The following is a 27863-nucleotide window of genomic DNA, read 5'->3' as shown; positions in this document are numbered from 1 at the left end:
GTAAGCACTTAACAAATACCATAATAATAATGTCTCCCAAGCACTTAGTACAGTGCTCTGCATAAAGTAAGTGATCGATGAGTACGACTGATTCTGATGGTTGCTTTGTGCTCCAAGAACTTGGTGCAGTGCTCTGCACACAGTAAGTGCTGAATAAATACAATCGATTTTGAATGTTATATTGTACTCTCCCAAGCACTTAGTACAGTCCCCTGCACACACAGTAAGCCCTTAATAAATACCATCGACTGGTTGATTGATTGGGAGAAATGAGAATGAGAACTGAATAATTCCTGAGATCACTGAGTGAGTCTCACTAACGATATACAGACCATAATTTTTTGGATGATAACTTTTCTGAAGAATTTTTCAAGGTATAAATTAAGTGGAAAGCCTGTTATGCAGGGTGTGTATAATATTGCTTATGTGCTTGCAAAAAAAACCATGGTTATTACGGGACCGGGGGAATGTAGCAATTAGGTTTAAGGTTTCCAGCAAACCCCTGGTGAACAGAGAGGGGAGGTTATGGAGTTGCTTAGATAATTTGATTTCCAAACAGATGTTTCCAAGAACAAGTGGTGAATAATGAAGCAACTAGGTAAGATGCCTGACTAAAAGTTTGTAACACGAGACCCATTTCAGACGATGAGAACAAACTAAATATTGAAGCTGTTCATTGGGTTGTCATTACTAGAGTGTGTGGTAAGTCAGTTCAACTAGAGGATTTATTTGAATCTCAGAAAGAGACAGGCCTATCCATTAAATGATACCTCTGGAGTGTATTAAACACTGACTCTGTGCCAAGCACTGGGGTAGATCCAAATAATCAAGTCAGAGTTCCTGGACCTCATGGGGCTCAGTCTAAATATTCTCCCGAGTGCTTAGTAGAGTGGTCCGTACACAGTAAATGCTCAATAAATATGACTGAGTGAATGAACAGCTATTAAATCCCCATTTTTCCATTGAGGTAAATGAGGAATCAAGTGACTCCTTAGAAATCACACAGCAGGCAAGTGGCAGAGCTAGGATTATAGAACAGTGCTTGGTACATAGTAAGCACTGAACAAATCCCGTCATTATTATTAGAACCCCGGTCCTCTCACTTCTTGTCCCTTGTTCTTTCCTCTAGGCCCTGCTCCTTCTCACTTGTTAAAACTATTCCTTCCCCAAAGCATGCCAACACTTCAAATTCAAAATGTCTCTTCTGCTTCCAGATCTGTTCTTGATAGAATAAAAATTTAAAACAGATGGCATCACCTCGGTCTCCATTCCCGATCCATTAGATCTAGCATATCAAAGCCACAGTGAAGGTACGTCTCCTCCCAGAGGCCTTCCCAGATTGAGCTTCACTTTTCCTCATCTCTCACGTCCTTCTGAGTCACCCTAACTGGCTCCCTTTACCCTTCTGCCTCTCCCCACTTCCCCGCCCGGGTCCCTCAGCACTTACGTATAAATCTGTAATTTTATTTATTTGTACTGATGTCTTTCTCCCCGCCTCTAAACTGTGAGCTTGGTTGTAGGAGGGCATGTCATTGTTTTTGGTTGTATTATACTTTCCCAAATGCTTAGCACAGTGCGCTTCACCCAGTAAGCTCTTAATAAATGATTGAATGAATAGGCAGAGGGACAAGAAGGAAATACATCTTTGTTCAGATGGATTCGATACTACATTTTAAAAAATAGTAACCACCATGCATCCCCTTCCCTTATTGTCAAAAGTACAAATGTCACAGAAACATTAAGGCATTAAAGAAGAGTCCGTCAGCGGTATTTTCTGAGTGCTTACTACGCACAGAACACTGTGCCAGACACTTTAGGGAAAGTACAATTCAATAGAGCTTGAAGAACAATCTCTTCCCACAAGCAGCAGGAACGGTATTTATTGAGCCCCTATCGCGTGCACTGCTGTATATTAAATGCTTTGGGAAGAACAGCAGAAACAGAAGACATGTTGATTAATAAATATATGTGTTTATATGAATGTCTGTATCCCTCTCTAGATTGTAAGCTCATTGTAGCAGGGAATGTGTCTACCAACTCTCTTGTATTGTATTCTCCCAAGCATTTAGTATGGTGATAATAATGTTGGTATTTGTTAAGCGCTTACTATGTGCCGAGCACTGTTCTAAGCGCTGGGGTAGATAAAGGGTCATCAGGTTGTCCCTCGTGAGGCTCACAGTCTTGATCCCCATTTTACAGATGAGGTAACTGAGGCACCGAGAAGTGAAGTGACTTGCCCGAGGTCACACAGCAGACAAGCGGCGGAGCCGGGATTAGAACCCATGACCTCTGACTCCTTAACCCGTGCTCTTTCCACTGAGCCATGCTGCTGTGGTGATCTGCACACAGTAAGTGCTTTATACCATTGGCTGAATAATTGATTCCCCTGCTCACAGACCTGTGACATAGACCTGCTTATAGTCCCAAAGCACATACAACAGGGCTCTGCACTTAGTAGACATTGATTAGGCACCATTGCCTGACTAAGTTCTTTGAATTGCAAATGTAGAGTGCAACCTCAGACAAATTAGTGTGCAGAGTAAAAAGAAGGACCTGAATAGAGAGAAATCAAAACCTCAACAGAACCATATGCAGACTCCACCGCTGAGTTCTTCTAAAACTCCATTTCACGCCAGGTGAGATTTAAAGATTTAAAGATGAATGATTATCAGTAGTACTCATCATCCATGGTATTTACTGAGCACCTCCTTTGTGCAGAGCCTGTACTGAACACTTGGGAAAGTACAGTTCAACAGAGGAGACCACAAGGAGCTTCAAGCTGCCCCTCTAATTCTTTCTTACTCTCTGGCTTCCAAACCTAAATTCCAAACTCCTAAACCCCTAATTACGTGATTCCCGGAGCCAAATCCTTTTGGAAACTCATCTCCTCCAAGAGACCTTCCCTAACCAAGCTCTCGTTTCCTCTTCTCCCACTCCCTTCCATGTCACTCCTGCCCTCGGATTTTCTCCCTTTATTCACCCTTCCCTCAGCCCCACAGCACTTATGTCCATCCCCATAATTTATGTATTTATATTCATGTCTGCCTCCCCGTCTAGACTGTAAGCTCATTGTGGGCAGGGAATGTGTTAGCAGACACATTCTCTGCCCATAATGAACTTACATTTCCAATCTACCCAAGAGGCACTGACCAATTTAATCTGGGTTATCGATCTCATCCTTTTAACAGCCCCAGCCAAGACTGATTGAGGGGTCCGCAATGGAGGAGAGATGAAAATTATCCTTTTATCAGCTTGGCACCTGGACGGCAACGGATGCTGTTTCAATCTCAGGCTCATATCCCACCTGTGAGTGGGTTTCTCGGGACCTCTAAGTGGGGAAGAACCAGGAGAAGGCAGTGTCAGTGAAGCCAAGGTCGGATCATTTTTCCAAGAGTAGGGGGCAGTAGACGGTGTCGAAAGCAATCGAGAGGCTGGGGAGGACTAGGGTTAAGTAGAGGCTGCTGGATTTGGCAGGAAGATCATTGGTGACTTTTAAGAGGGCAGTTTCTGTGGAGTGAAGGAAGCAGAAACCAGATTGGCGAGGTCAAGGAGAGAACTGAAGGAGGAGGAGTGAAGACAGCTGTGTAGATAACTCGCTCAAGAAGTTTGGGGCGGAATGGTAGGCCGGAGATAGGGTGATAACTGGAAGGGGTCGAGGAGTCAAGGGGGGGCTTTTTTAGAATAAGGAAGACGTGAGCGTGTTTGAAAGCAGTGGGGAAGAAGCCATTGGATATGTTTGAGATGACTGGTTAGGAGGTTATGCTAGGAGAATAGTGTCATTTATGAGAGACAATAGAGAAAATTCAATTTTCTTCCTACCTAAAATACAACCTCATTGTAAATTAGGCAACCTTATCCTAAAACTTTTAGAGCTCTAAGATATTATTAGGAAATTCTTGCCTCTGAAAGTGACTGTATTATAGGAAAAATAAGTCGACAGTACACTTTTATGGCCCCTTCCCTCTACCTAAATGTGAGGTTTTGGAATAGAAAAGTGTTACACATTAATTACACTCCCTCACAGTCACCTTCTCTCGTATTTGTGCACACTTATGGAGGTGCGTGCATACACAAACGCACAAACCCGCACATTCAATCACGACTGCGCACGATACTTTTGACTCTGGCTCTACTCCCTATTGAAATAAGCTGCAGTAGCCTCATCTGGAAAGACCCCAGGGGTAAGTTTTAATCTCTAAAAGCAGGAGGTCACTGCAGGTCAACCCCACAGTGAGCTTTGAACTCCCAGCTGCAGGGAGATGTGCAGCGAAGAGTCCTGGGGCTTTTTGAAGTGTCGGCAGCACTGAGCTTTCAGTCAGTGAAGAGCCTGGGGACTGAGGAGAGAGGAGGCAGGCCACATTGCTAATGGAAGCCATGTTGGCTCTTAGTATTGATTTGATAGTGTTTCAGGATTGGAAGGAACCAAAACCAGAATAGGTGACTTCTAAATTCAGATGTTACTTCCAGACTCTTGGTATCGTTTCTTAAAGGACTTGGCTGCAAATACTGAATTCTTTCAATACCTATAAAGATCCCATAAGCTCCTATGGTGATCATTTTTTCATTTGGCATCAGTCACTGCCATGTCACTTATCTAGTTCCGAGGAGGATAATAACAACAACTGGGGTATTTGTTCAGGGCTTACCATGGGCCAGACACCGTATTAAGCGCCGATGTAGATACAAGCAAATCGGATTGGCCACAGACCATCCTACATGGCGGTCATAGTCTTAATCCCCATTTTGCAGCAGAGAGAACTGAGGCACAGAGAAGTGAAGTGACTTGCCCAAAGTCACACAGCAGAAAAGTGGTGGAGGCAGAATTAAAACCCAGGTCCTTCTGACTCCCAGTGCAATACTCTAACCACTAGACCTTTCATAAGCATTTCATAAGGTAAGGCTTTCTCCCTTTCTCCATGATCTAGTTCACTTTGTTAATATTGCATAAACTTTTTTTAAAAAAATAGGAAAGCTCAACTCTGGATTTTTTCCAAAATACCAAAGAATTTCTTCTTCATGGTTGCTTCGAGATTCCCCTCGACAGTCACAGGTTTAGCGAGCCGACGGACTGAAATTGCATTTTAACTAGTTTCCAGGTCCACTTGCTATCAGGTATTGCAGAGTTAGCAGTTCTCAGGTTCAAAAAATGCTTTAGACAGCATCACTGAATCCCGACCCCAAACTGCAAGATAATTGCAGTAATAGAGTTAAATGGTTCCCCACCAGCAGGTCTTGACAATAACTATTTTCCAATGAATTTCATAATAAATCCTGACCTTTGAAATGACCCAATCCCTTTTGCATTTTTCCTTATGAACTTCACGTGAACTTTCCGTGGAACTGCAGTGTGGAAAGGACTGTTGATCACATATTTCTAATTGAAAATATTCCTACACATGGATGGACATCAACATAAGTCGTATAAAAATAATTAATAATAATGGTATTTATTCAGCACTTAGGATGTTTCATCAAAATGTGGTGCTGGAAAAGGGATTTTGCAAATATCAAGGATTATTTTAAAAAACAAACAAATGGGTTTTGCAGCAAATTAAACCAATGTGGTCTTTGGAACTACAAATGCCTTGACTTAGATTAACATATTTTGGAGATTCTGGACACGTCATCAGGAGGACTAATTCTCTGGAGAAGATCCTAATGCTAGGAAAGGTCCAGGTAAAACATGGAAAAGGCAGACCAGCAGCTCGATGGATAGAAACCATAACAACAACTAGGGAAGGTTAGGGCAGAGGATAGGATGTTCTAGAGAAAATATATCCATAGATCTCTAGGAATCGGAAACGACTTGACGGCGTTTGATGATAATAATGATACTTTGTGTCAAGCACTGTTCTAAGCTTTGGTGGAGATACAACCTAATCAGGTTGGACAGGCCCTGTTCCACATGTGGTACCCAGTGTTAATCTCCATTTTACAGATGAGAGAAATGAGGCCCAGAGAATTTAAGTGATTTGTCCAAGGTCACACAACAATCAAGTGGCAGAGCCAGGATTACAATCCAGGTCCTCTCACTCCCAGACCTATGCTCTTTTCACTAGGCCATGCTGCTTCTCTAAGTATATAAGTATATATATTCCCGTGTGTATACATATGTAATTGCTATATTACTAAATTACCATCATATATGTGCTATTGATTAATCCATAATTGCCTCTAGTCTCTCACAAACCCATCCTCTGCACTTTGTGTTTATTCGACTGTTCAAGTAATCATTTATACCGACTATTTTCGTTGTGCAAAGTTGTACATAGTTTCGTTTCTCTATTTCCTATAAGAATATAAGGTTCCTAGGGCAGGGAAAAATGTCACTTCATTATTCTGCACCTCTCAAGCATCTATTACAGCATACAGCACCAAGTTGGTGCTCAATAAATGTGATTATCATCACTACCGCTACTATTATTAATACGTGGATGACGACTAGTACCTTTCTGCTAATTTGTCTAATTTGTCTCTCGCTTTTTGAATATTCCTATATCCTCTATAGTCGATCAGTAAGTCAATGGTATTTACTAAGTATTTACCGTTTGCAGAGCACTGTACCAAGTGATTGGAAGAGTATAGTACAACAGAGTTCCCTGCCCACAACAAGCTTCCAGTCTACAGGGGGAGACATATTGATACAGATAACATAGATAATTCATAGATATGTACAGAAGTGCCGAGGCGCTGAAGGTGTGGTGAATACCAGCTGTCCAAAGGTCACAGATTTAGTGAATAGATGACACAGAAGGGAGAATGAGCTGGAGGAAAAGAGGAATTAATAGGGAAAGGCTTCTTGGAGGAAACATTCATTCATTCAATCATTTTTTGAGCACTTACAGTGTGCAGAGCACTGTGTTAAGCACTTGGAAACCACAATTCAGCAATAAAGAGAGACAATCCCTGCCCACAACGGGCTTCCGGTCTGGTGTGGGCGGGGGGGGGACAGACTTCAAAACAAGTAAATAGGCATCAATATAAATAGAATAGATAGATTGAATACAAGAGATAAAATTCAAGCATGACATCTATCTGATTTTCAGGGAGACTGGTGGTCATCTCTGTGGACAGCCTTTCTTCAAACTTAATTTCCTCTTATTCTTAACTTTGTTGTTCTACTGAGTGATTTGTTATATTAATGACATCTGATTTCTCGTTTTATTTGTGTCCAGAATTTATGAAAGATATTGTCTAAAGTTTTTCCCCACGAGGTCTGTTTTTTATAGAGTCTAGCTGGGTTCTTTTTTTTTTTATTTGGTGTGCCTTGACTATAAAAATATAAATATCTGTGTCTTTGGAGGATGGAGTGGGTGGGAGGATGAAGGGAGTAACTGTTGGGAAGCCAAAACTCTCACCGTAAAACCTCAACTGTAGAGAGACTGGTGAACAAAAGAAAAATATATAGCTTGCCAACTTCCCAAGAAAGGAAAGTGGAAATGGAATGTAAATGGTAAGGGGTTCGGGCTGGCGGGTCAAAAGTTCAAATTTCAATTGTTCGTTTTTCTTCTCTGCACAGGGTTTGGAAGTCAAATGAATGAATTTTGGGAGGATGGTTTTCTAAAAGATTTCAGATTGGAATGTCAGAATAAATCTCTCTGGTATCAAGAGCACAATGGGGAAAACTCGAATAGTTTGACATCGCAGGTCTGGCTAATATCGGCATCCAGTGAGTCAAGTTTCATTGCACCATCCCAACAGTTTCTCAGAGGGGTCCTTTCCCCGGAAGGGTCACTTCTGGTTGTGGCTTTTGAGCTGTTTTATAACCACCTTGCTCTAGCAGGATGCTTAATCAACCTTGCCCTTTTCCATGAGATGGAATCTTGGGCGGGTCTGTGACAAAGACACAAAAATCTTTAAAGAAGGGTCATATCAGTGATTAGCCAATGCTAAAGGTGAACCTGGCCTTTTTATCTTTCAGTTCTTTTCGACATGAGATAAGAGACATTCAAAATGAGTCCTTCCAGCCCTTCATGCAATTTTAATGCATATTTAGCTAGTCTGACCGAGAAGCCGTTGAAGAAAGCACATTAATCTATAAGAGCGAATTATCTATTGGCCCTGAGAGTTCTACGTGCCTTTGGACTGTATCCCACTTGATGAAGAACTGTTAAAAAGAATTCACATCTGTAAACCATCAAGCAGTAGACTAGGAAATAGATTTATAAATCCAAAAGGAAAGAGGAATACAGGACCTTTGAAACTTGATTTATTTACTGGATCCAATTTAATGCATAATAAATTTTTTAGATAGAGTTCCATGATTTAGGCTTCTCTTTTTAAGAAGGATGTGAAAATGGGGAGTTAAGCGAATCATCTAATTCTAGTCTCTCTCTTATCTACTTGGCTTCAAAATGGATTGGGTAACATTTTCTACTAGTTCCATAGTTATTCATTCTCCAAGATTTTGCCACAGTGAAACTTGTCACAGTTGACATTTTTTTTTCTTAGGAATTAAAGCCTTCCTCACTTCCAGTTACCACTTCAGCTATTTGTAATTAAATCAAATTGTCACTGACATATGATTTGTGAAGGAAGAAAGGTGTTTATATTCATTAGCAGATTGCATTTCCTCTAACTATAAAATAAAGCATTCCTTGAGAATGTAAGTTTTCCATACTGTATGAGAAATCTTGCCACATAATAATTATCGTAGTGTTTTTTTTAAGGGTTTACTATGTTGCTAAGCACTGGCATAGAGTCAACCCTATCAGACAATCATAGTCCAAGGGAGAACAGGTATCAATCAATGGTATTTATTGAGCACTTACTGCATGCAGAGCACTGTACTAAGCACTTTGTATAGTCCAACAGAGTTGGTAGACATGTTCCCTGACCACAGTGAATTTACAGTCTAGTGGGGGAGAAAGATATGGATACAAATAAATAAATTACAAATATAAACATAAGAACCGAGGGGCTGAGGGTGGGGTGAATACCAATCAATCAGTGGTATTTACTGAGCACTTAACTATGTGCAGAGCTTGGTGGAGTACAATATAACAGAGTTCTCTGTCCACAACAAGCTTACAGTTTAGAGGACGAGCTTATAATCTACCAAATGCCCAGGGTGTACAGATCGACGTGCGATACTCCTCTAGATCCAATCCAGGTGGGGATTTAATGTCCATTCTGTTGATAAACTGAGGCACAGAACATTAAGGTCACATAGACGTCATGTGACCTCTCTGGCTACACAAGATGACATCTTGTTGAGGTCTTACCTAAGACTTTTTTCTGTAGTTTAAGAGTAGAAGAGCGGCATCCCAGCTCTGCTGCCAACATTAGGTGCTGGCCTTTGGGAAGACCTCGTCCCAGAAACAAGATATTTCAAGGAAAAATGATTTCATCTATCTCTAGAGTCCTTCAGAGATCTGCCTGTTGAGAGCTTCATTTATCGGAAGTCTTTAATGGAATCTGACAGGAGCCTTTGCCTTGAAGGCACAGGATCCCTTTGATGGAGGCTGGAGAAGCTAGCATTCTTTTTAAGACACAGGTAAGACTTGGTTGAAAAGGAGAAAGATGTCCTGGAACTCTAGAAAGATTCAGATGCTGGAAAGAGCCCGCTGGTAATGAGGGAGAAGCAGCTTGGCCTAGTGGATAGAGCCACAGGCCCGGGAGTCAGAAGGAGCTGAGTTCTAATCCTGACTCCATCTGCTGTGAAGTCTGGGCAAGTCACTTCACTTCTCTGATCCTCAGTTACCTCATCTGTAAAATGGAGAATACGACCGTGAGCCCCACGTGGGACAGGGACTGGGTCTAATCTGATTATCTTGGATCTACCCTAGTGCTTAGTACAGTGCCTGGCATATAGTAAGCACTTAACAGACACCACAAAAAAAAAAAATAAAAAACCCCAAATTACTCTAACTCTTATTTTAGCCATAACTTCGACTCCTATCATGTTAAATGCTTTCCTGGGGTTGCTAACACACAGGAAAATGTACAGGATAGAAGTTCACTTTATATCCTCATTATGGTGAGCAATTCCATGACCCCTAAGCGTAACCAGATGATCAATATCTGAAAAACTGACCGGTAATTGTTATCACTATTCCTTCATTCCTTCTATCCATGACCCTTTCCACTTTAGAGATAAAGACTTTTTTATGCACCGGAAGGGTTACTAACCATTTAGAGAAAGATTCTGGCCAGTAAAATCAAAGTCATACTTTTTCCTTCATTTTATGGTAGAAAAATCAACCATTCAAAAGCATCTCCTAATCAACTATTGACATTTAAATCTTTTCACTGGGTAGAACAAGTACCTCCCTTCTATACCTTACATTGGTTTCTGTTTTGTTTTTTCCATGACCTCACGTCCACTTTGGTCTTTTCCTTTGGAAATCTCATTTCGACTCCCTCTCAATAGATTAATACCCATGAATTACAGATGCCAAGATCCTCCTAAGGTGCCTTTTCCACCCCCCTCCCCATTGTAAGTCACAAAAGCAAAGGAAAAATAGCCTTTTGTAATGATGCCTTAGTTTTCCCAGTGCTTTCTGATAGCTGTGTTGACTGCTGTTCTCGAGAATGCTCCTTTAATGAATATTTGGAAGAGTGTCCGAGTAGCAACAGGAACAGCTGGTGTTGGAAACAATGTTAAATATTGCAAGGGCTCATCCTTAGCTCGAAGACTGTACTCACTGTGCAGTGGTGACCTGAGGGATGTATTAAGTCACGTCCTAAATGAATGGACAGTAGTTTTGCATAAGAACAGGTCCTCTTGTCCGGGCTGTTTAGACTTTAAAAAGTAATTTTTCACTGAAATCAATGTAAAGTTAATGTGATCTGCATATTAGTCATGTTATGTCTGTTCTTAGTTTTACAAGAACTGGGTTTTTCCTGGTCACTATTTTGTTTTGAACGATATATGTCAAGCTCTTATTCTGTACCAGGTCTGTACTAAATGCTGTGGTAGATAAAGGCTAATTAGTTTGGACACAGTCCATGTCCCACATGGGGCTCACAGTCAAGCCCTAATTTATAGATGAGGTAACTGATGCTCAGAGAAGTTAAGTGACTTGTCCAAGGTCAAACAGCAGACAAAGAGCAGAGTCAGGGTTAGAACCCAGGTCCTCTGACTTCCAGGCCCGTGCATTTTCCACTAGGCCACACTTTTTCTGATGCAATAGACTGATGTAATAATCGAGCCACAGCAAAACCAGGGCTGGGACGAGGGCGGTATTAGCTTTAGTGGAGAGGAAAAGACAGATCCGGGAGATGCTATGTAGGAAAAACTGAAAGAATATAGCGTTCTAAAGAGTGATGCCAATTCTTGGTGACTTTCCTTTTATACTCTATGGACAAATGTGATCACTACTGATATTTCCATTTCAAACCTCAGTTTCTGTAAACAAAACTCTAATTCAGTAGGGAATTTAATAACATAGCCAAGTTCAGACTTCTATGAAATCCTATGTTATATAATCAATCACCCCATCAACGAATGCAGAGCACTGTATTAAGCACTTGGGAGAGTACAACGCAACAGAGTCGATAGCCAAGCTGCCCACCAGGAGATTGCAGTCTACAGAGGGAGACAGGTATAAGCAGCGTGGTTCAGTGGAAAGAGCCTGGGCTTGGGAGTCAGAGGTCATGGGTTCAAATCCCAGCTCTGCCACTTGTCAGCTGTGTGACTGTGGGCAAGTCACTCAACGTCTCTGGACCTCAGTTACCTCATCTGTAAAATGGGGATTAAGACTATGAGCCTCACGTGGGACAACCTGATTACCCTGTATCTACCCCAGCGTTGGAACAGTGCTCTGCACATAGTAAGCGCTTAACAAACACCATGATTATTATTATTATTATATGTACATAAGCGAGATTACTATTGACATTTTTCCATCTATTCAGACTGTGTCCCCCATGTGGACCAGGGGCTATGCCCGATAAGATTATCTCATGTCTGTCCTAGTGCTTAGTACAGTGCTTAGCACACAGTAAGCCTTAAATTAATACCATTGTGATTATTATTATTATAATCAACCCTAACTTGGCCAGTGAAGCCTGCCCAGCTTTGTGAGGGTCAAGTACACCGCCTAGATAGCCTCTCTACTGACGATAGCTGAAAAGATTATTTTTAACCTGAATACAGTCTCATTTTCAGGCACCATTCTGATTCCATCTATGAATTCATTAGCCTTATGCTTCATGTATTTATCCAATCATAACATATTTAAATTGTTATCTTATGGAACCCAGAGGATTCTGGGGGTTTTGCTGTCATCTGTGGCGTTCTCCGCTTGAAATATTTCAAGAGTCCTTTTTTCCCCACTATCATCAGAGAGACATGATATTACCCAACATTCTGATTTCTTCTGCACTTCAGTATAATGTAATCTGTGATACAGTTGAGCAGTTGTCTCCAGATGTCAAGGCTTTTCTGTTCATCCTTGAAATCTGATCCACATTTCATCTGGAAACTTTCCAGGCAGAACAAATATCTTTTTAGGAGTTGTTATGGAACACCCGTATTGCACTTAATCAATTTGTTCTTTCCTTGAGTGCTTGTTTAGCATTATTTTATTAGGCGACTAGTTCGTTGCCCTTACTTACCCCTCTTTTCTCAAGCTGTGAATAGTACAATACTGTGCACCCTTAATACAAACGCTGCATCAATTAGTATTTTATCCGCGTTCCTCTTTACTGTGCTCCAAAAAGGGAAGCCATTTCTGTCCCAAGTCATTTTAGCATCTCCGCTAGTAATCTCTAGGGTTGCTAAGAGCTTTCTAAGGAAAATACCGATGTGTGGAATGGAATCGCAACTACAGATTAAAAGAGAAGGTTCATTTACAACTGAAAACACAGTGGACCTCCCTTGAAGTTCAGGAATGTTTTTTTTTCCCCCAACAATTTTATATTCCAGTTTCAATTTCCATCCGAAATTGGGAATGTTGAAATGCTCAGTGTCAGAGGCTACCCTCGTAAAATTTCCATCTGGAAGAATATTGGAAGATGGCCACTTCTCATCTGGTATCCAGATTGGTTCTGAGGAACTTTTTGTTAGATGCAGGACACTCTTATTCGAGTCCTTCCTTCGGTAAGACATTTTCATCGCAGGCATTTGCTCAGCTAAACTAGTCCCAGTTCTTTCTTTGTTGAAGCCCCCTAACTCGTTTACCCTAAAACAAGGAGAAAACGGACCGAAGTAGTCACTTGGTCGGGGGAGGAAGGAAAACGGAGGGCAGAGAAATAGGTTGAAAAACGTGGGAGATGAAAGGGAACCATACAAGGTGCCTGGATACATTGCAAATTCCTGCATCTGGAGGAAAATAATTCAATTTTTTTTCCTTCAAAGAACCAGAGTGGGGCCAAGTAACAGAGAATGATTATCCTCAATTCCTCCCTCTCTTTTATCCCTGATAATCAGTCCCGTGGGGGTGAGGTTGTAAGATTTAGAGATGCTGGGTCAAAGCAGCTACTCCACTGCACTGATAGATTCTAGGAAGGAAGGCCAAGACGAGTCAGTCGTGCCAGCACTGGTGGTGGAAATGGGAAGATGGGGATGGGAGAAGAGACGAGCATGGACTCTCTATTTCTATCTGTTATAGCTCCACTCATATTCACCGCCTTTCTAGATTGGAGAGGAGAAGGTCCCACTAGAGAAGCAGCATGGCATAGTGGACAGAGCATGGGCCTTGGTTAGAAGGTCATGGGCTCCAATCCTGGATCCTTCACTTGTGTCCTGTGTGACCTCGGGCAAGTCACTTCACTTCTGGGTGCCTCAGTTACCTCATCCATAAAATGGGGATTGCAACCGTGAGCCTTATGTGGGACAGGGACCGGGTCCAACCCAATTTGCTCGTATCCACCCTTAGTCAGCCCTTAACAAATACCAAGTTGATGATGATGATTATTACCTTTGATACCCTAAAACATCAAAATCCTGAACTAAACTAATACCCCATACTTGAGCATTCTCTGGTCCAATAATCAACTTCAGCATTCCAAGGAGGATGGATCAAGGGTCAAAAATGAAGCAGAAGTAACAAACCACATTCTTCCTCCTATTTCTCTCTCCGCGATGAATAATAATTGTGGTATTTCTTAAGCATCTATGTGCCAAACACTGCACTGAACTTTGGGGTAGATCCAAGATAATCAAGTTCCACATAGGGCTTATAGTTTAAGTAGGGGGGAGAGCAGGTATTGAATCCCCATTTTGCCGATGAAGGAACTGAGGCAAAGAGAAGCCAAGTGACTTGCCCAAGGTTACACAGCGATTAAGTGCACGAGTCAGGATTAAAACCCAGGTCCTGTGACTCCCAGGCCATTGCTCTTTCCATTAGGCCAAACAGGTGATCCTTATCATTGCCCCTATTCTTCCACTGTGAAAGCGAATTTGAAATACATTACATTTTGAATAAATGTGCAGGTGCATAATTTCTCATCATAATGGAAAAGGGGCTTTACCGTGCAACTTTCTTTCTTGTAAAGGGTGACCTTCCACTGAACCATTATTATTTCATATTTCCATCATTAAGAAAGACGTTGCCTTTGCATCCTTTGCAAAATATCTGGTCAGTATTAAAGTTTGGTTTAATTGACTGAATTTTACATGACTGGTCCAAATCTGTCCACATATCATTCACATTTTTTGAAAACCAACAATTTTAGGCACTGATTTTAGCCAATGGAATCTAATAAACATTTCCGGTAATCTATGTGAGCATAACCTTAGAGTTGAAAAAATTATCCAGAAGAACATTAAAATAGAAAAAAAAGTATGCCCCCATAAGTTAAAGGAGCAAGTAGCTATATGCAAAAGCTTTCTACTTCTGAATTTACACTAAACCAATAATAGAGAGTATAAATCACATTTATAGGAGTAGAGTATTTCATTTCCAGTTTGGAGCTGAATGAGAAAAATTGAATCTAACTGAATATGATGTTCCCCTAATGCCTCTGTGGTAAACATTAGTTTTTGTCTCCAAAATGGAAAAAAAAAAGCACTTGCATGTAGAGGATGCAATACATATTCTCTTAGAATAGTTCTTAGGCTACTTGAAGGATTTTCTGAATGCTGAATTGACATTATAGTAATTTAGTAAAATCTGCTTCTCTAGACTAAGTCCCATGAGCACAGAGAATGTCTACCAACTCTGTCGTATTGTACTCTCCCAAGCAGTTAGTACAGTGCTCTGCAAACAGTAAGGGCTCAAAAAATATGACCGGTCGGTAAGTAATTGATTGTGTCCATCTACTTCTAATAGAGAATCCAGTAGGGAGCCCACATTCCCCATTCCAGCCATGTCTTCTGGGTCACGTTTGGAAAATGGACGCTATCAAGTCAAGCTCCAAGAGTCTAAGATTATTAGTGGCCCAAAGCACTTGATTATCCTTATTATTAATACTGCTATTACCAAAAATTGTGGTATTTAGTAACCTCTTACTAGATGCCAAGGACTATAATAAGGACTAGGGTAATCAAGTTGTACACAGTCCCCGTCCCACAAGAAGCTCACAGTCTGTGGAGGAAGGAAGACGCATCTTTTTATTTGTGGTATTTTTGAAGCACTTACTACATGCTAAGCCTCTCCTATTAATCGACGCCTTATGGCTGCAGGAGAGTTTGCTCATACGGATGAAGTTTAAAGCTGTGCCATATAGAGCTACCCATAATGGAAAGGTCTAAGCTGAAAGGTCGAAGTCGATTCAGCATGGGGAAGAGTCAAAGGAAGACAATCAAGTGATCGAAACGTTGATCAGTCAGTGGCAGAGTTTTTACTGTGTGGAGAAAGGCAGAGGTAAACCACTTCTGTATCTTCATGGAGATAACTCTACCGATACACATACCAGAACGACTTCATGACAGAAGATGGGAAGTTCCGAAGAGGGTTTGTCCAGGGAGTCAGCATCTGATCTCCCAACCTCCTGTCTCTCCCCACTTCAGTCTATACTTCATTCTGCTGCTTGGATTACCTTTCTAAAGAAACGCTCTGGGCATGGGAAACCCCTCTTTGAAAATCTCCAGGGGTTGCCTATCAACCTTCGTATCATGCAAAAACTCCTCACTATTAGCTTCAAAGATCTCTATCACCTTATTCGTTCCTATCTCACCTCCCTTGTCTCCTTCTACGGCCCAGACCGCACACTCCACTCCTCTGCCGCTAACTTCCTCACTGTGCCTCGTTCTCACCTGTCCCGCCGTCGACCCCTGGCCCATGCCCTACCTCTGGCCTGGAATGCCCTCCCTCCTCACATCCATCAAACTAGCTTTCTTTCCCCCTTCAAAGCCCTATTGAAAGCTCACCTCCTCCAGGAGGCCTTCCCAGACTGAGCTCCCCCTTTTCCTCTGCTCCTCTTGCCCTCCCCATCACCCTGACTCGCTCCCTCTGCTCTACCCCCGCCCCACCCCACAGCATTTGTCTATATATGTATTATTCTATTTATTTTATTAATGATGTGTATACATCTATAATTCCATGCATTTATATTGATGTTGCTCATTTCATTTTGTTTTGTCTGTCTCCCCCCTTCTAGACTGAGCTCGTTGTTGGGTAGGGATTGTCTCTATTTGTTGCCAATGGTACTTTCCAAGCGCTTAGTACAGTGCTCTGCACACAGCAAGCACTCAATAAATGATTGAATGAAATGAATGTTCAGGAACGACATGATGACATTTAAAGATGTGCCAGGCACTGTATAAGTGCTGGAGTAAATACAAGCTCAGTCAGTTGTATTTATTAAGCGCTTACTGTGTACAGAGCCCTGTATTAAGCACGTAGGAGAGGACGCTATAACAGAATTGGTAGACAAGTTTCCTGTCCATGAGTTTTCAGTCTAAAGTGGGAGGCAGACATTAATAGAAATAAATACATTTTGGATATGTACACAAGTGCTGTGGGGCAGGTGATGGGGTGAATAAATGGTACAAATCCAAGTATAAGGGTGACAGAGAAGAGAGTGGAGAAAAGAAAATGAGGCTTAGTCGGGGAAGGTCTCCTGGAGATGTGCTTTTAATAAGGCCTTGAAGGTGCGGAGACTAATCATCTGTTGGATATGAAAGAGAAGGCCTAGATACAGGCCGTATCCCACATCGGGCTTACAGTCTTTAACCCATTTTAGAGATGAGGTAACTGAAGCACAGAGAAGTTAAACGATTTGTCACAAAGCAGACAAGTCGGGGAGCCGGAATCACAACCCAGGTCCTCTGACTCCCAGACCCGTACTCTTTCTTCTAGGCCACACTGCTTCTTAAAAGTCAAAAAGTCAACATTTATAGGAAAAGGGGAAACCATTTTCAAAATAGCAAACCTCTTTGATATCCCTGGACATATGTTCCTCAGGAGACTCTTCTACCGTATTTTGTTTTCACTATTCCAAGTCTTAAAAACTCCTCTATAGGTCCTTTCCACTATTTTGTTGCTGAGGTGCAGGTAGAAGCAGTAACTGATCTCTCAGTGGCAAAGTGAGTATCATACCTGGATCTGAGGTTCACTGAAGCACTGGAAGGAAACAGAAAATCTCACTTGGAGCCAGGTGGCATTCCCTGGTCCAAGACCTTTAATGTGTCGGCTCTGTTTCTTTTGGAGGCGGCTTAATGTACATTCAGTGCAGGCCCTGCTTTCCTCTTCCTCCCAAATACAGCTGAAATAAGAAGCAGCTGGTTCATGTTAAAGAAAACTTCCCTTTTAACACTTTACTTGCCTACGTACACCTAAGAGCACCATCTTGACTCATCTTTCAACAGAAAGGAAGCAGAGTTAAGAGCCCAGAATGCTGGGCCTGAAAAAGCATTTATCTTTTTACAGATTGATCTTTGAATAGAAAATGCGACGTAACTCAGGTAAGATTAGAGTTTTACTTAATCTCTAAGAGCATAACATATCTATAGATTGAAATTCTCTCTTTGGAAAGTTGATTGTAGAAGACACAGTTTATCTGGAATATATTTTATATTGACAATGACAGTGTAATCCTTACCAAAATCACTGATAACTGTTTATGATATGTAAGTGCTTACTCTGTACTAAGCACTGGGGTAGGTACAACTAATCAGGTTGGACACAGCCCCTGTTCCATAAGGGGCTCACAGTCTTAATCCCCATTTTACAGATGAGGAAACTGAGGTACAGAAAAGTGACTTGCCTAAGGTCTCTCAGCAACCCAAAAGCAAATCCGCAATTAGAACCCAGGGGCTCTGACAGCCAGGCCCGTGCTCTTTCCACTAGGCCACACTGCTAAGAAGCGGCATGGCTCAGTGGATGGAGCATGGGCTTCGGAGTCAGGTCACAGGCACTATTCCCGCTCTGCCACACGCCTGCTGTGTGATCTTGGGCAAGTCACTGCTCTGGTCCTCACTTACCTCCTCCGTAAAATGGGGATTGTGAGTGTGAGCCCTAAGTGAGATAGGGACTGTGTCCAACCTAACTTGTATCTACCCCAAGACTTAAAGTAGTGCTTGGCATATAGTAAGCACTTAAGTAGCATTATTATTATTAAAGATAATAATAAATATCCTTTACTACTGAAGCGGGAGAGGAGATATGAAGAGCTGTAAGAAAACAACAAGAAACAGATCTAGCTGATCTTTTATGCCTTTGACCAGATGTGTAAAAGTCAGTTTGGAATCTAGAGGGAAGTAAAAAGATGGAATCAGTAACCAATCAGAGTAGGGGTGAACTGAGTCACTGGATACAGCCGGTATTGATTGTTCAGTTATTCTCTAGGCATCAGTGAGTTAATTAAGAGCCTACAGCTCTGGGATCAAAAATTTTCCAAGCAGAATAAGGAGTTTGAAGTATATCTGTCCAAGAATATTACTCTCTTTGGGAGTTGCCAATGGCATTCTTTACCATACTAGGCTGTGCAAGATGACTTTCTGGATGGGTGATGGATGAGTTTGCCTTTTGGAATATGAAGTGATACATGAAAGAAAAGATTGCTGCTTAGTGTACAGAAAACATAGGGCGTGCTAGGCAATCGTTACTAATAGCATTGACAAATCGAGGCGCCTTCTTTCATGCACTTTGCAATGAGTACCATAGTCTCTGATAAATATGTAAAGCCTCCTCCACTGATTTTTTTTTTGTTTCTGAATGGTAAGAAGTTGAAACTGAACTGGCAGCAATGGCTACTAAAGCAATAGCCTAATGGTTTTTTTCTTGCCCTTTCAGATGTTAAGAAATAAGAACGGTTATTGCCAGGCCAGGGGCTGGTTAACTTTCTCCACTCTCTATCTTAAATCTCCGCTGCACTATTTTCCATCTTTTCTGCCTTATTGTCCCCTTCGTGTCTAGAGATTTATCTCTATTTCCTCCTCTCAGATGAACTCTAGATATTTCTGAAAAATCCCACTAGTTCATTGAGCGGGATCTTTTTTTTCCCCTTATTGTCCCCTTCGTGTCTAGAGATTTCTCTCTATTTCCTCCCCTTGGATCAACTCTAGATATTTCTGAAAAATCACACCTAGTTCATTGAGCGGGATCTCTTTTTCTGGTGAAACTGGGTGCAAGGTAAATTGCTTCTCCTTGAAGAAGGGAGTAATCACTTCACATGCTTAGGAGAGAGGATTGAGGTGTTTGAGACAGGGATAGTAAGGGGAGTTTTCTTACCTCACCGATTGCCTTCCACAACTCCGCCTGCACATTTTGCTCTTCTAACACCAACCTTCTCACCTTGCCTCGAGCTCATCTATCACCGCTGACCCCTCATCCACATCCTGCGTCTAGTCTGGAGCTCCCTCCCTATTCATATCCTTCAGCTGACCCCTCTCCCCACCTTGAAAGCGTTATGAAAATCACATCTCCTCCAAGAGGGCTTCCCCAACTACCCCCTCATTTCTTCTTCTCCCACTCCCTTCTGTCTCACTCGCATTTGGATTTGCGCCATTTATTCACCCCACCCTCAGGCCCACAGCGCTTATGCACATATCCATAATATATCTGCATTAATGTCTGTTTCCCCCTTTAGACTGTAAACTCCTTGTGAGCAGGGAACCTGTCCACAAACTGTTCTATTTTGCCCACTCACGTGCTTAATACAGTGCCCTGTACACAGTAAGAGCTCATTAAATATGACTGATTTATCTCTCCCTTGCATCTGGGTTCCCGTCTAAACCCATACTAAAACACCTGGGTTCCAGATACGCGGAAAGGTTTCCAAGTTGCTCTTAATTCACGCGCAGGACATGGATTCCTTCGCCTTTGCGTGGCCTGAGGGTGGAATCCTTAGCAAATAAAAATCAGATTTCTCCCCCTTTTCACTGCATAATGATAGTAGAATTGTTGGTGCCAGTCTAGCTAATCATTTCCCTGGGCATTTCCTCTCACTCGGGTACTAAATGGATCAGATTCCTCTAGGGCTCATTGATGTTTCTCTGGAACCCAAAGATAAATTTACTAGCTCATCTCTGAGAATAAATATTCTCACTCATTTCTATACCGTTCGCTACAAGTGCTAGATGAGAGGGTTTATATGCTTAGGTATGGAATACTGAAGGTTTCTTAATGAGGCTCAGTTACCTTCAGCTGCCTTACAAGAATGCATTTTGGTTCTAATTCAAACCAGACCGAACTGGTGAGCACATGTTTCTTTGATTAATTATTATTTACATGAACCGACAAAGTAGTGTAATTTTTCCATCAGTCACCAAAGGCAGTCTTTACGCAGTCAGCAGTAAATGCTAACTCTTCAAATCGAGTAATCAAAATGCACACCTACCCTGTGTGCCAGGCTGCTTTTTGATGCAGTGGCTTTCTTGGGGCAAGGGGAATTCCCTGCAAAAGGCTTGCCAGAATGTTCTACATTCCTACACAAGCTCAAGGTGGAGGAAGAGCCGTCTTTCGATCCATTTACTCCTTTAATCACTGCTCAAAAAACGATTTTTCCTGTATGAAATTGTCCTTCCTTACGCCACTAGGGAAAAATTGTATGGGAAGCAGCAGGCCCTAATGGAAAGAACATGGGCTGTGGGAGTAAGTGGACCTGCGCGACTTTGAGCGCATCATTTAACGTCTCGCTTCTCTCTGCTGCAAAATGGGGATTCCAACTTGTTCTCTCCTTCTTAGACTGAGTCCCATGTGGGGCCTGATTCACTTATATTCATTCAGTCGTATTTACCGCGAGTTTAGTGTGTGCAGAGCACTGTACCGAGCACTTGGGAGAGTACAGTACAACAATAAACAGACACATTCCCTGACCACAAGGAGCTTACTATCTAGAGGGGGAGAGAGATCTAAATAAGTAAATGACAGATAAGTACGTAAGTGCTGAGGGGCTGGGAGGGGGGATGGATAAAGGGAGCAAGTCAGGGCGATGCAGAAGGGAGTGGGAAAATGGGAAAGGAGGCTTTAGTCAGGGAAGACCTCTTGGAGGAGATGTATCTTAAAGGCTTTGAAGGTAGGGCAGGAGTGATTAACTGCCTATCATATCTACCCCAGTGCTCAGAACATGTTTGGCATCTAGAAAGTGCTTAACCAATACCACAGTTGCCATTATTATTAATCACAATAAGTGACATTTTCAATAAACCAAGAAAAGCCTGCTCACTTATTTCCCAAGCTCCAGCCTTTCCCCCATCACTCCAAACTCCAGACAGTTCTCTAGATCAGAAGCAGTGAGGCTTAGTGGATAGAGCACGGACCTGGGAGTCAGAGGATGTGGGTTCTAATCCCGGCTCTGCCGAATGTCTGCTGTGTGATCTTGGGCAAGTCACTTAACTTCTCTGGGCCTCGGTTACCTCATCTGGAAAATGGGGATTAAGAGTGTGAGCCCCATGTGGGCCAGAGACTGTGTCCAACCTGAATAACGTGAATCTACCCCAGCACTTAGAACAGTGTTCGGCACACAGTAAGCACTTAAGTTCCATTATTATAATCATCATGCACGGTCAATTTCTTATTCAATTATTTATTCCTGTTTACATTGATATTTCATCCTGACCAACTCCCTCTACTATCTATTTTATCCTTTTGCCCTTGTCCTCCCTTCTGTTCTCACGCTGCAGAGAAGCCATGTTGCCTAGCGGACCTGGATTCCAATCCCACCATTGCCACTTGTCTGCTCCGTGACTTGGATAAAGTCACTTACCTTCTCTGTGCCTTTTTTTCTCATCTGAAGAACTCTGTTTATATTGTGTTTAGAACAGTGCTCTGCACACAGTGAACACTCAATAAATGCAATTGATTGATTAATTACCATGAGGATTAACCCCCTTCCCTCCAACTTAGACTCTAAAGCCCCATTTCTTTCCTTTCTCCCACTGAGGGGCTGTCACCTGCCTAGGCTTTAACCGGCTCCATCTGGCATTCTGTCTGCCCCGCTTTCCAAAGGATAGGATTTATGGTGACCCTAGAAACCTACAGGTAAGGACCTAGGTCTAAAGCCTACAGGATGAATGAGTAGTGGTAACCTTGATTCATCCCTCTTCCAACCTCTGTCTCCCGACCAATCCATTCATTCGGTTGGAGACTTTTGTGATATCTGAATAGCTGGATATGTCCTAATACCTGGATCTCCTATCTCTCCTGATCCTCTCTAGTCTCTAAGCTCCTTGTGGGCAGGGATCTTGTCTATCAACTCTGTCAATTGTGGATTCTGTTAAGTGCTTGCTATGTTCCAACCGCTATACTAAGTGCTGGGGTAATAATAATCATGTTGGTATTTGTTAAGCGCTTACTATGTGCAGAGCACTGTTCTAAGCGCTGGGGTAGCCATAGGGGAATCACACATGGGGCTCACAGTCTTCATCCCCATTTTACAGATGAGGTAACTGAGGCCCAGAGAAGTTAAGTGACTTGCCCACAGTCATACAGCTGACAAGTGGCAGAGCTGGGATTTGAACTCATGACCTCTGACTCCAAAGCCCCTGCTCTTTCCACTGAGCCACGCTGCTTAGATATGAGATAATCAGGTCCCCATGGGGCTCAGAGTTTAAGCAAGAGGGAGGACGGGTATTAAATCTTCATTTTGCAGATAAGGGAACTGAGGCACAGAGAAGTGAAGTGACTTACCCAAGGTCACAGAGCAGGAAAGTGGCAGAGCAGGATTAGAACCCAGGTCCTCTGACTCCCAGGTCCTCTTTCCACTAGGTCACGCTCCTTCTCCACTGTACTCTCCCAAACAGTACAGTATTCTGCACACAGTGAGTGTTCGGTAAATACCACTGATTGATTGACTCATTGATTGCTCTCAGGCATATTATCCTGTGTACGTTCATCCCACACTTGGATTGGAAGCCAAGGATTTAATCGAAAGGGCCCTGGGTGTCTGAGTCACGTGCCTAGAGAAAGATTAATTCACTAGCAAGGGCTCATTCCGTGAAAGAGATTGCCATAAAAGAAAATGGACACACTTGCAATGAATCCAAGGAATTGTAATAAATCATGGAAGCTTTTATTTCCATCTTCCTTTTCTATTCCAATCATTTCAGGAGTTCATCTTCCTAAATCAATGGTATTTAGCGAGTGCTTCCTATGCGCTCCGCACAGTACCGAGCTCTTGAGAGAGTACTCCAGTGTAGACCGGCTCCCTGTCCTCAAGGAACTTACGCTCTAGCGTACAGTTCTCCCTTCTGTTAAGAAAGATAAGAAAATTGGTTGCACCCCTTGAAATTTTGATCATCCCTATCACTTTCTTAACTTCCAAACCAACACTGCTTCTGATTCAGGGACGTTGGCCTGCAAATTCTAATCGGTTTAAACATTCTGTTCCACTTCAAGCAAGAAATATGGCTGAGGTAAGTAAGCAAAACTGCAGCCCTTTCAGTGAAGAACACTAGACATCAGCAGAACTGTTAAGCTTTGAAGAATTCAGCCCTTCAATGAACCAGTAGTGACTTTTTTTTTAAAATTGGTACATTTCGAGCACTTACTATATGCCAAGCATTGTACTCGTGCTGGGACAGATACGAGATAATCAGGTTGGACACAGTCCCTGTCCACATGGGGCTCACGTTCTAAGGAGCAGCATTTAATCCCCATTTTACAAATGAGGTAACTGAGGCACCAATCAAGTGACTTACCGAAGGTCTCATACCAGACAAGTGGCAGAGAGGGAATTAGAACCCAGCTTCTGACTCCAAGCTCATGCTCTTTCCATTAGGTCACGTTGTTTAGTGATTCACAAAAGGAAGAGAAAAGTCTGAAATCTGGTGGAAATTAGCCCAAGAGCCTAGCTTTCTTTCAGTATAATGTACTTAATAAGATCCCCGCTCATAAGGAGCTCACAGTCTAAAGGGGAGCTTACAGTCTAGAGCATAAATGTGGTATTTAAGTGATTATACTATATGCCAAGCACTGTACTAAGTGTTGAGTTAGAAGCAAGATAATCCACATGGGTCTCACGTTCTAAGTAGGAGGGAGAACAGGTATCGAATCCCCATTTTGCAGATGAATGTTAATGAAGCCACGGTTAACGTGAATGGTGTCAAATGCTTTAGTAAGATCGATAAACCCGGTTTAAATTCTTTGCGTTGCAAGATGGGCCAATATCAACCTGAGGTTTCGGATAATACAGCAAAGCCAGTTAGCATTCTGAGTTTCATTCGTCGGCCCTACGAGGGTCACAGTGAAGAGCCCGTGATGGAAGGGTGAAACATCAGAATAGGATTCTAAAATAATTTCCAATTCAGTCCAAGCCAGGAAGGGTTTCAAGAACTTCTGGCCTCGTAACAAACTCAGTAATATCCATCAATCTATTAATGTTATTTATGGAGCACTGTACTAAACATTTGGAAAAGGACAGTTCGACAGAATTGGTATGCGTTCCCTGCCCATGAAAAGTATACAGTCTATGCTGAGTTGATTCAGTAACCTAACCATTCACTGGGGTAGAGAGTATTGGATTAGAACTCCATGTCCTGCTGAGAAATCCTGGAATTTGTCATGAAAAAAAAACCAGTATCTAAAACCCGGGTATCAGAATACTTATTGGCTTGGGGGATCTTGGATGAGTTGGCAAACTTCAGAGGAAAAAGGAAAATAGTGTTTCAAATTGCTTTCTGAATTTCCTAGAGTTATTTTGGCTTAGGAAAGACATGTAGTATTATTTAAATATTCAGGGAAGATAATTGCATTTTTTATATTTTGCTATTTTGGCTTGAAAAATTTCTGGTTCGTGAAGAGAAACTACACTTTTGAAAAACTAGTTTTAAAAAAGGTATTTTTGATCCGCTAAAGAACACCAAGCCAAAGTTTCAGTTTAAATGGCTACTCTAAAAGAGTAGCTACCAAAAGTATGGTAAAACACTTTAAAAGCACTCAAATTGGGAAAAGAAAAATTCCATCGCATTATATTCCACACCGGGTTGTTAGTCACATTGTATTTTCAAGCATACCACCGAAACCGCAACCTCAATTACATTAGCTTTTAGACATGTGGAAGAAACACATGCTAAAACAATTAACAAAATTATGACATTGACATTTTTCCCCGTGACTTTCAGTTCCTGCAGTGGCTCAGCAGAGGATATTATGTGGACCACGAAAATGATCATAAATCAACCTGACCACATTCCCCCTTACCTCGCCCTTTAAAATGTCTGAAAAAGAGGAAAACTATTTTCCATATAGTAAGCACATTGAGTTAGCCCCCACCCGTCTTTCCCCTCTCCCTAGCCAACACTGGAAACGGCTTCACTGAATAGGATGAGTATCAGCTTCTTTCTTTCTCGGGACGCTAAAAGCTTCTGCCCTCTGTCAATATTCCATTGGTTTTCTTTCCAATACTCCTGCTCCCAGTTGGAGAATATAGTGACGGAATTCTTTTTTAATGATATCGGTTAAGTGCTTACTATGTCCCCGGGGGGCAACACTGGGGTAGGTAGAAGCTAATAATAATAATAATAATGATGATGATATTTAAACACTTACTATAATCAGATTGGGCACAGTCCCTGTCCCTCATGGGACTGACCATCTTAATCCTCATTTTGCAAAGAAGGAAACTGAGGCATAGCAAAATTCTACCAACTCACCCCACCTAACCCATTTGTTCTCTGCACCCGCTATTTTCCGACTCCTTCGTGTCACTGCTCTCAAGTCAAACTTTTAGTTAAAAGTTGCTCCCAACTCTCTGCTTGCATCTATTTATTCCCACTCTTTCCCTGGCTTAGTATTCCCTCTCCTTCCCATATCAGAAAGTTCACAGTTCTCCCCAAATTTAAAGTCTTCCTAAAATCCCACCTTATCCAACAATATTTCCCCAATTGTTTTCCCACTACCCTGAACCGTATCATCCCTTCCTCCACCTAAAGCACTTTCAAGTGATTTTCACCCTCCTTAGTATCCATGTATATAGACCTGCTCGATTTATTGTGTAAATCAATTTTATTTTTGTACTCCATTTGTAAATTTTTTTTTATGTTTGTCTTTCCTATTAGAATACAAGCTCCTTATGGTCAAGGAAAGCGTCACTTTGTTATTCTATACTTCCGAAGTACTGAGTTTAGTGGACACCCTCATGTAAAGGCTTGATAAATTCAGCCACTACAGCTACTAAGTGCTGAGGATTAACGTAAATCACTCTGGGAATGCTAAATCATACTTCACCTTTGCTTGCTTCCTACCTCTCACTTTCCCTTCTCCCTTCCAGGCATGAAACAAGACCCTAAGTTTGATTTGCTGACTCTGTCTTTGCACAGCTAAATCATTCTGGTCAAAAATACACTTGGATTTCATATACACCGAGGTACACGATTGGTTTGCGGGTGGTTTATCTATGACTCCGTGACAAATGAAAGGCTTCCGGAAAACCTCTGTGGTTTGTATTCCCCCAGTTGTAAACATCTGTCCCTCCCACCCCTCCTCTGATTGGTTCCCCTAGCCAGGATCTGATAAGTGCTTCAAAAACACCATAATTTAATTAATTGATCAGAAACTGAGGGCAGGGGAGAAAGTGTGGATGTGAGTGCCAGGGTTTGGGGTGGAAGGGAGAGAGCCTGGCAGATTTGTGGAACTTTTTGATGTCTGGCGGGAGGGAAAGCAGAAAAATTTTCTCCAGTCCCTGCCTAAGATCTGGAGTTGGCAGTTTCCGGCTTCCCCATGAATTCCCGCAAAAACCCCACAAGTTTTTCCTTCCTGGGAGCAGGGCGGGGAGACGGGGGAAAACACTTGCAGCCTGGAACTCTGGTCTTCCAGCTCCAGGAATGCTCCCGTCTTCTCATGCAATGCCGAATGTAGACTTGAGAAGGGGAATTCGTCGCTTTATGAAGCTGCCTTGAAAATGATCCATCTTGGAGGATTTGTCAGTCAGAAGGATCTCTGTCCATTCAAGCACATTAGCTTCACGGCATCACCTCGGTTTTCTTCACATTTCAAGTATAAAGAGTTTTGCACCTGAAATATTCAGGCCGGTGCATATTTTGGTCCTCAGTTACCGATAAAATTTGAGTATCCAGACCCAGGCTGAGTATGGATTATTATTGATTGATTTGATTACCTTGAATGTCTGATGGTTATGATATACAGGACAAATTGTGGCATGATTGGTTTCTAAAACCTGGGCCTTCGATTGAAAAATAAGTTGGGACCCCTCTTCTCACAAGAAAAAAGTGTAGAAAATTGGGAATTGGATTATGAATCAAGCTAGAGGCCCTATTTTTACCAATATTATCCAGAACTGTTTACTCGGTGAACTCTAGAGGAGTAGTACAACCACATTAATGTAGTACATTAATACAAACAGTGATTGCACTTGCATAAAAATCATATTGAAAGTTAAAACTCCAGTGCAAGAAAGAAATACAGTTCAATATTGTACTGCTTAGGATGCAACAGCATACTTTCAGATAATATAAAAATCATAGAAATGTTATAAACCCTGTTTTATTGTTTTGGGGGGTTCTTTTTACAAAAAATTAGTCTATGGATGGATCTGATTGGGGGAGAGTTCCTCTTGTCCTCACCCAAGGCTTC

This window comes from Ornithorhynchus anatinus, chromosome 19, assembly GCF_004115215.2.
Source record: "Ornithorhynchus anatinus isolate Pmale09 chromosome 19, mOrnAna1.pri.v4, whole genome shotgun sequence".
In the NCBI taxonomy this organism is placed as follows: Eukaryota; Metazoa; Chordata; class Mammalia; order Monotremata; family Ornithorhynchidae; genus Ornithorhynchus; species Ornithorhynchus anatinus.
This window is presented reverse-complemented; position numbering follows the sequence as displayed.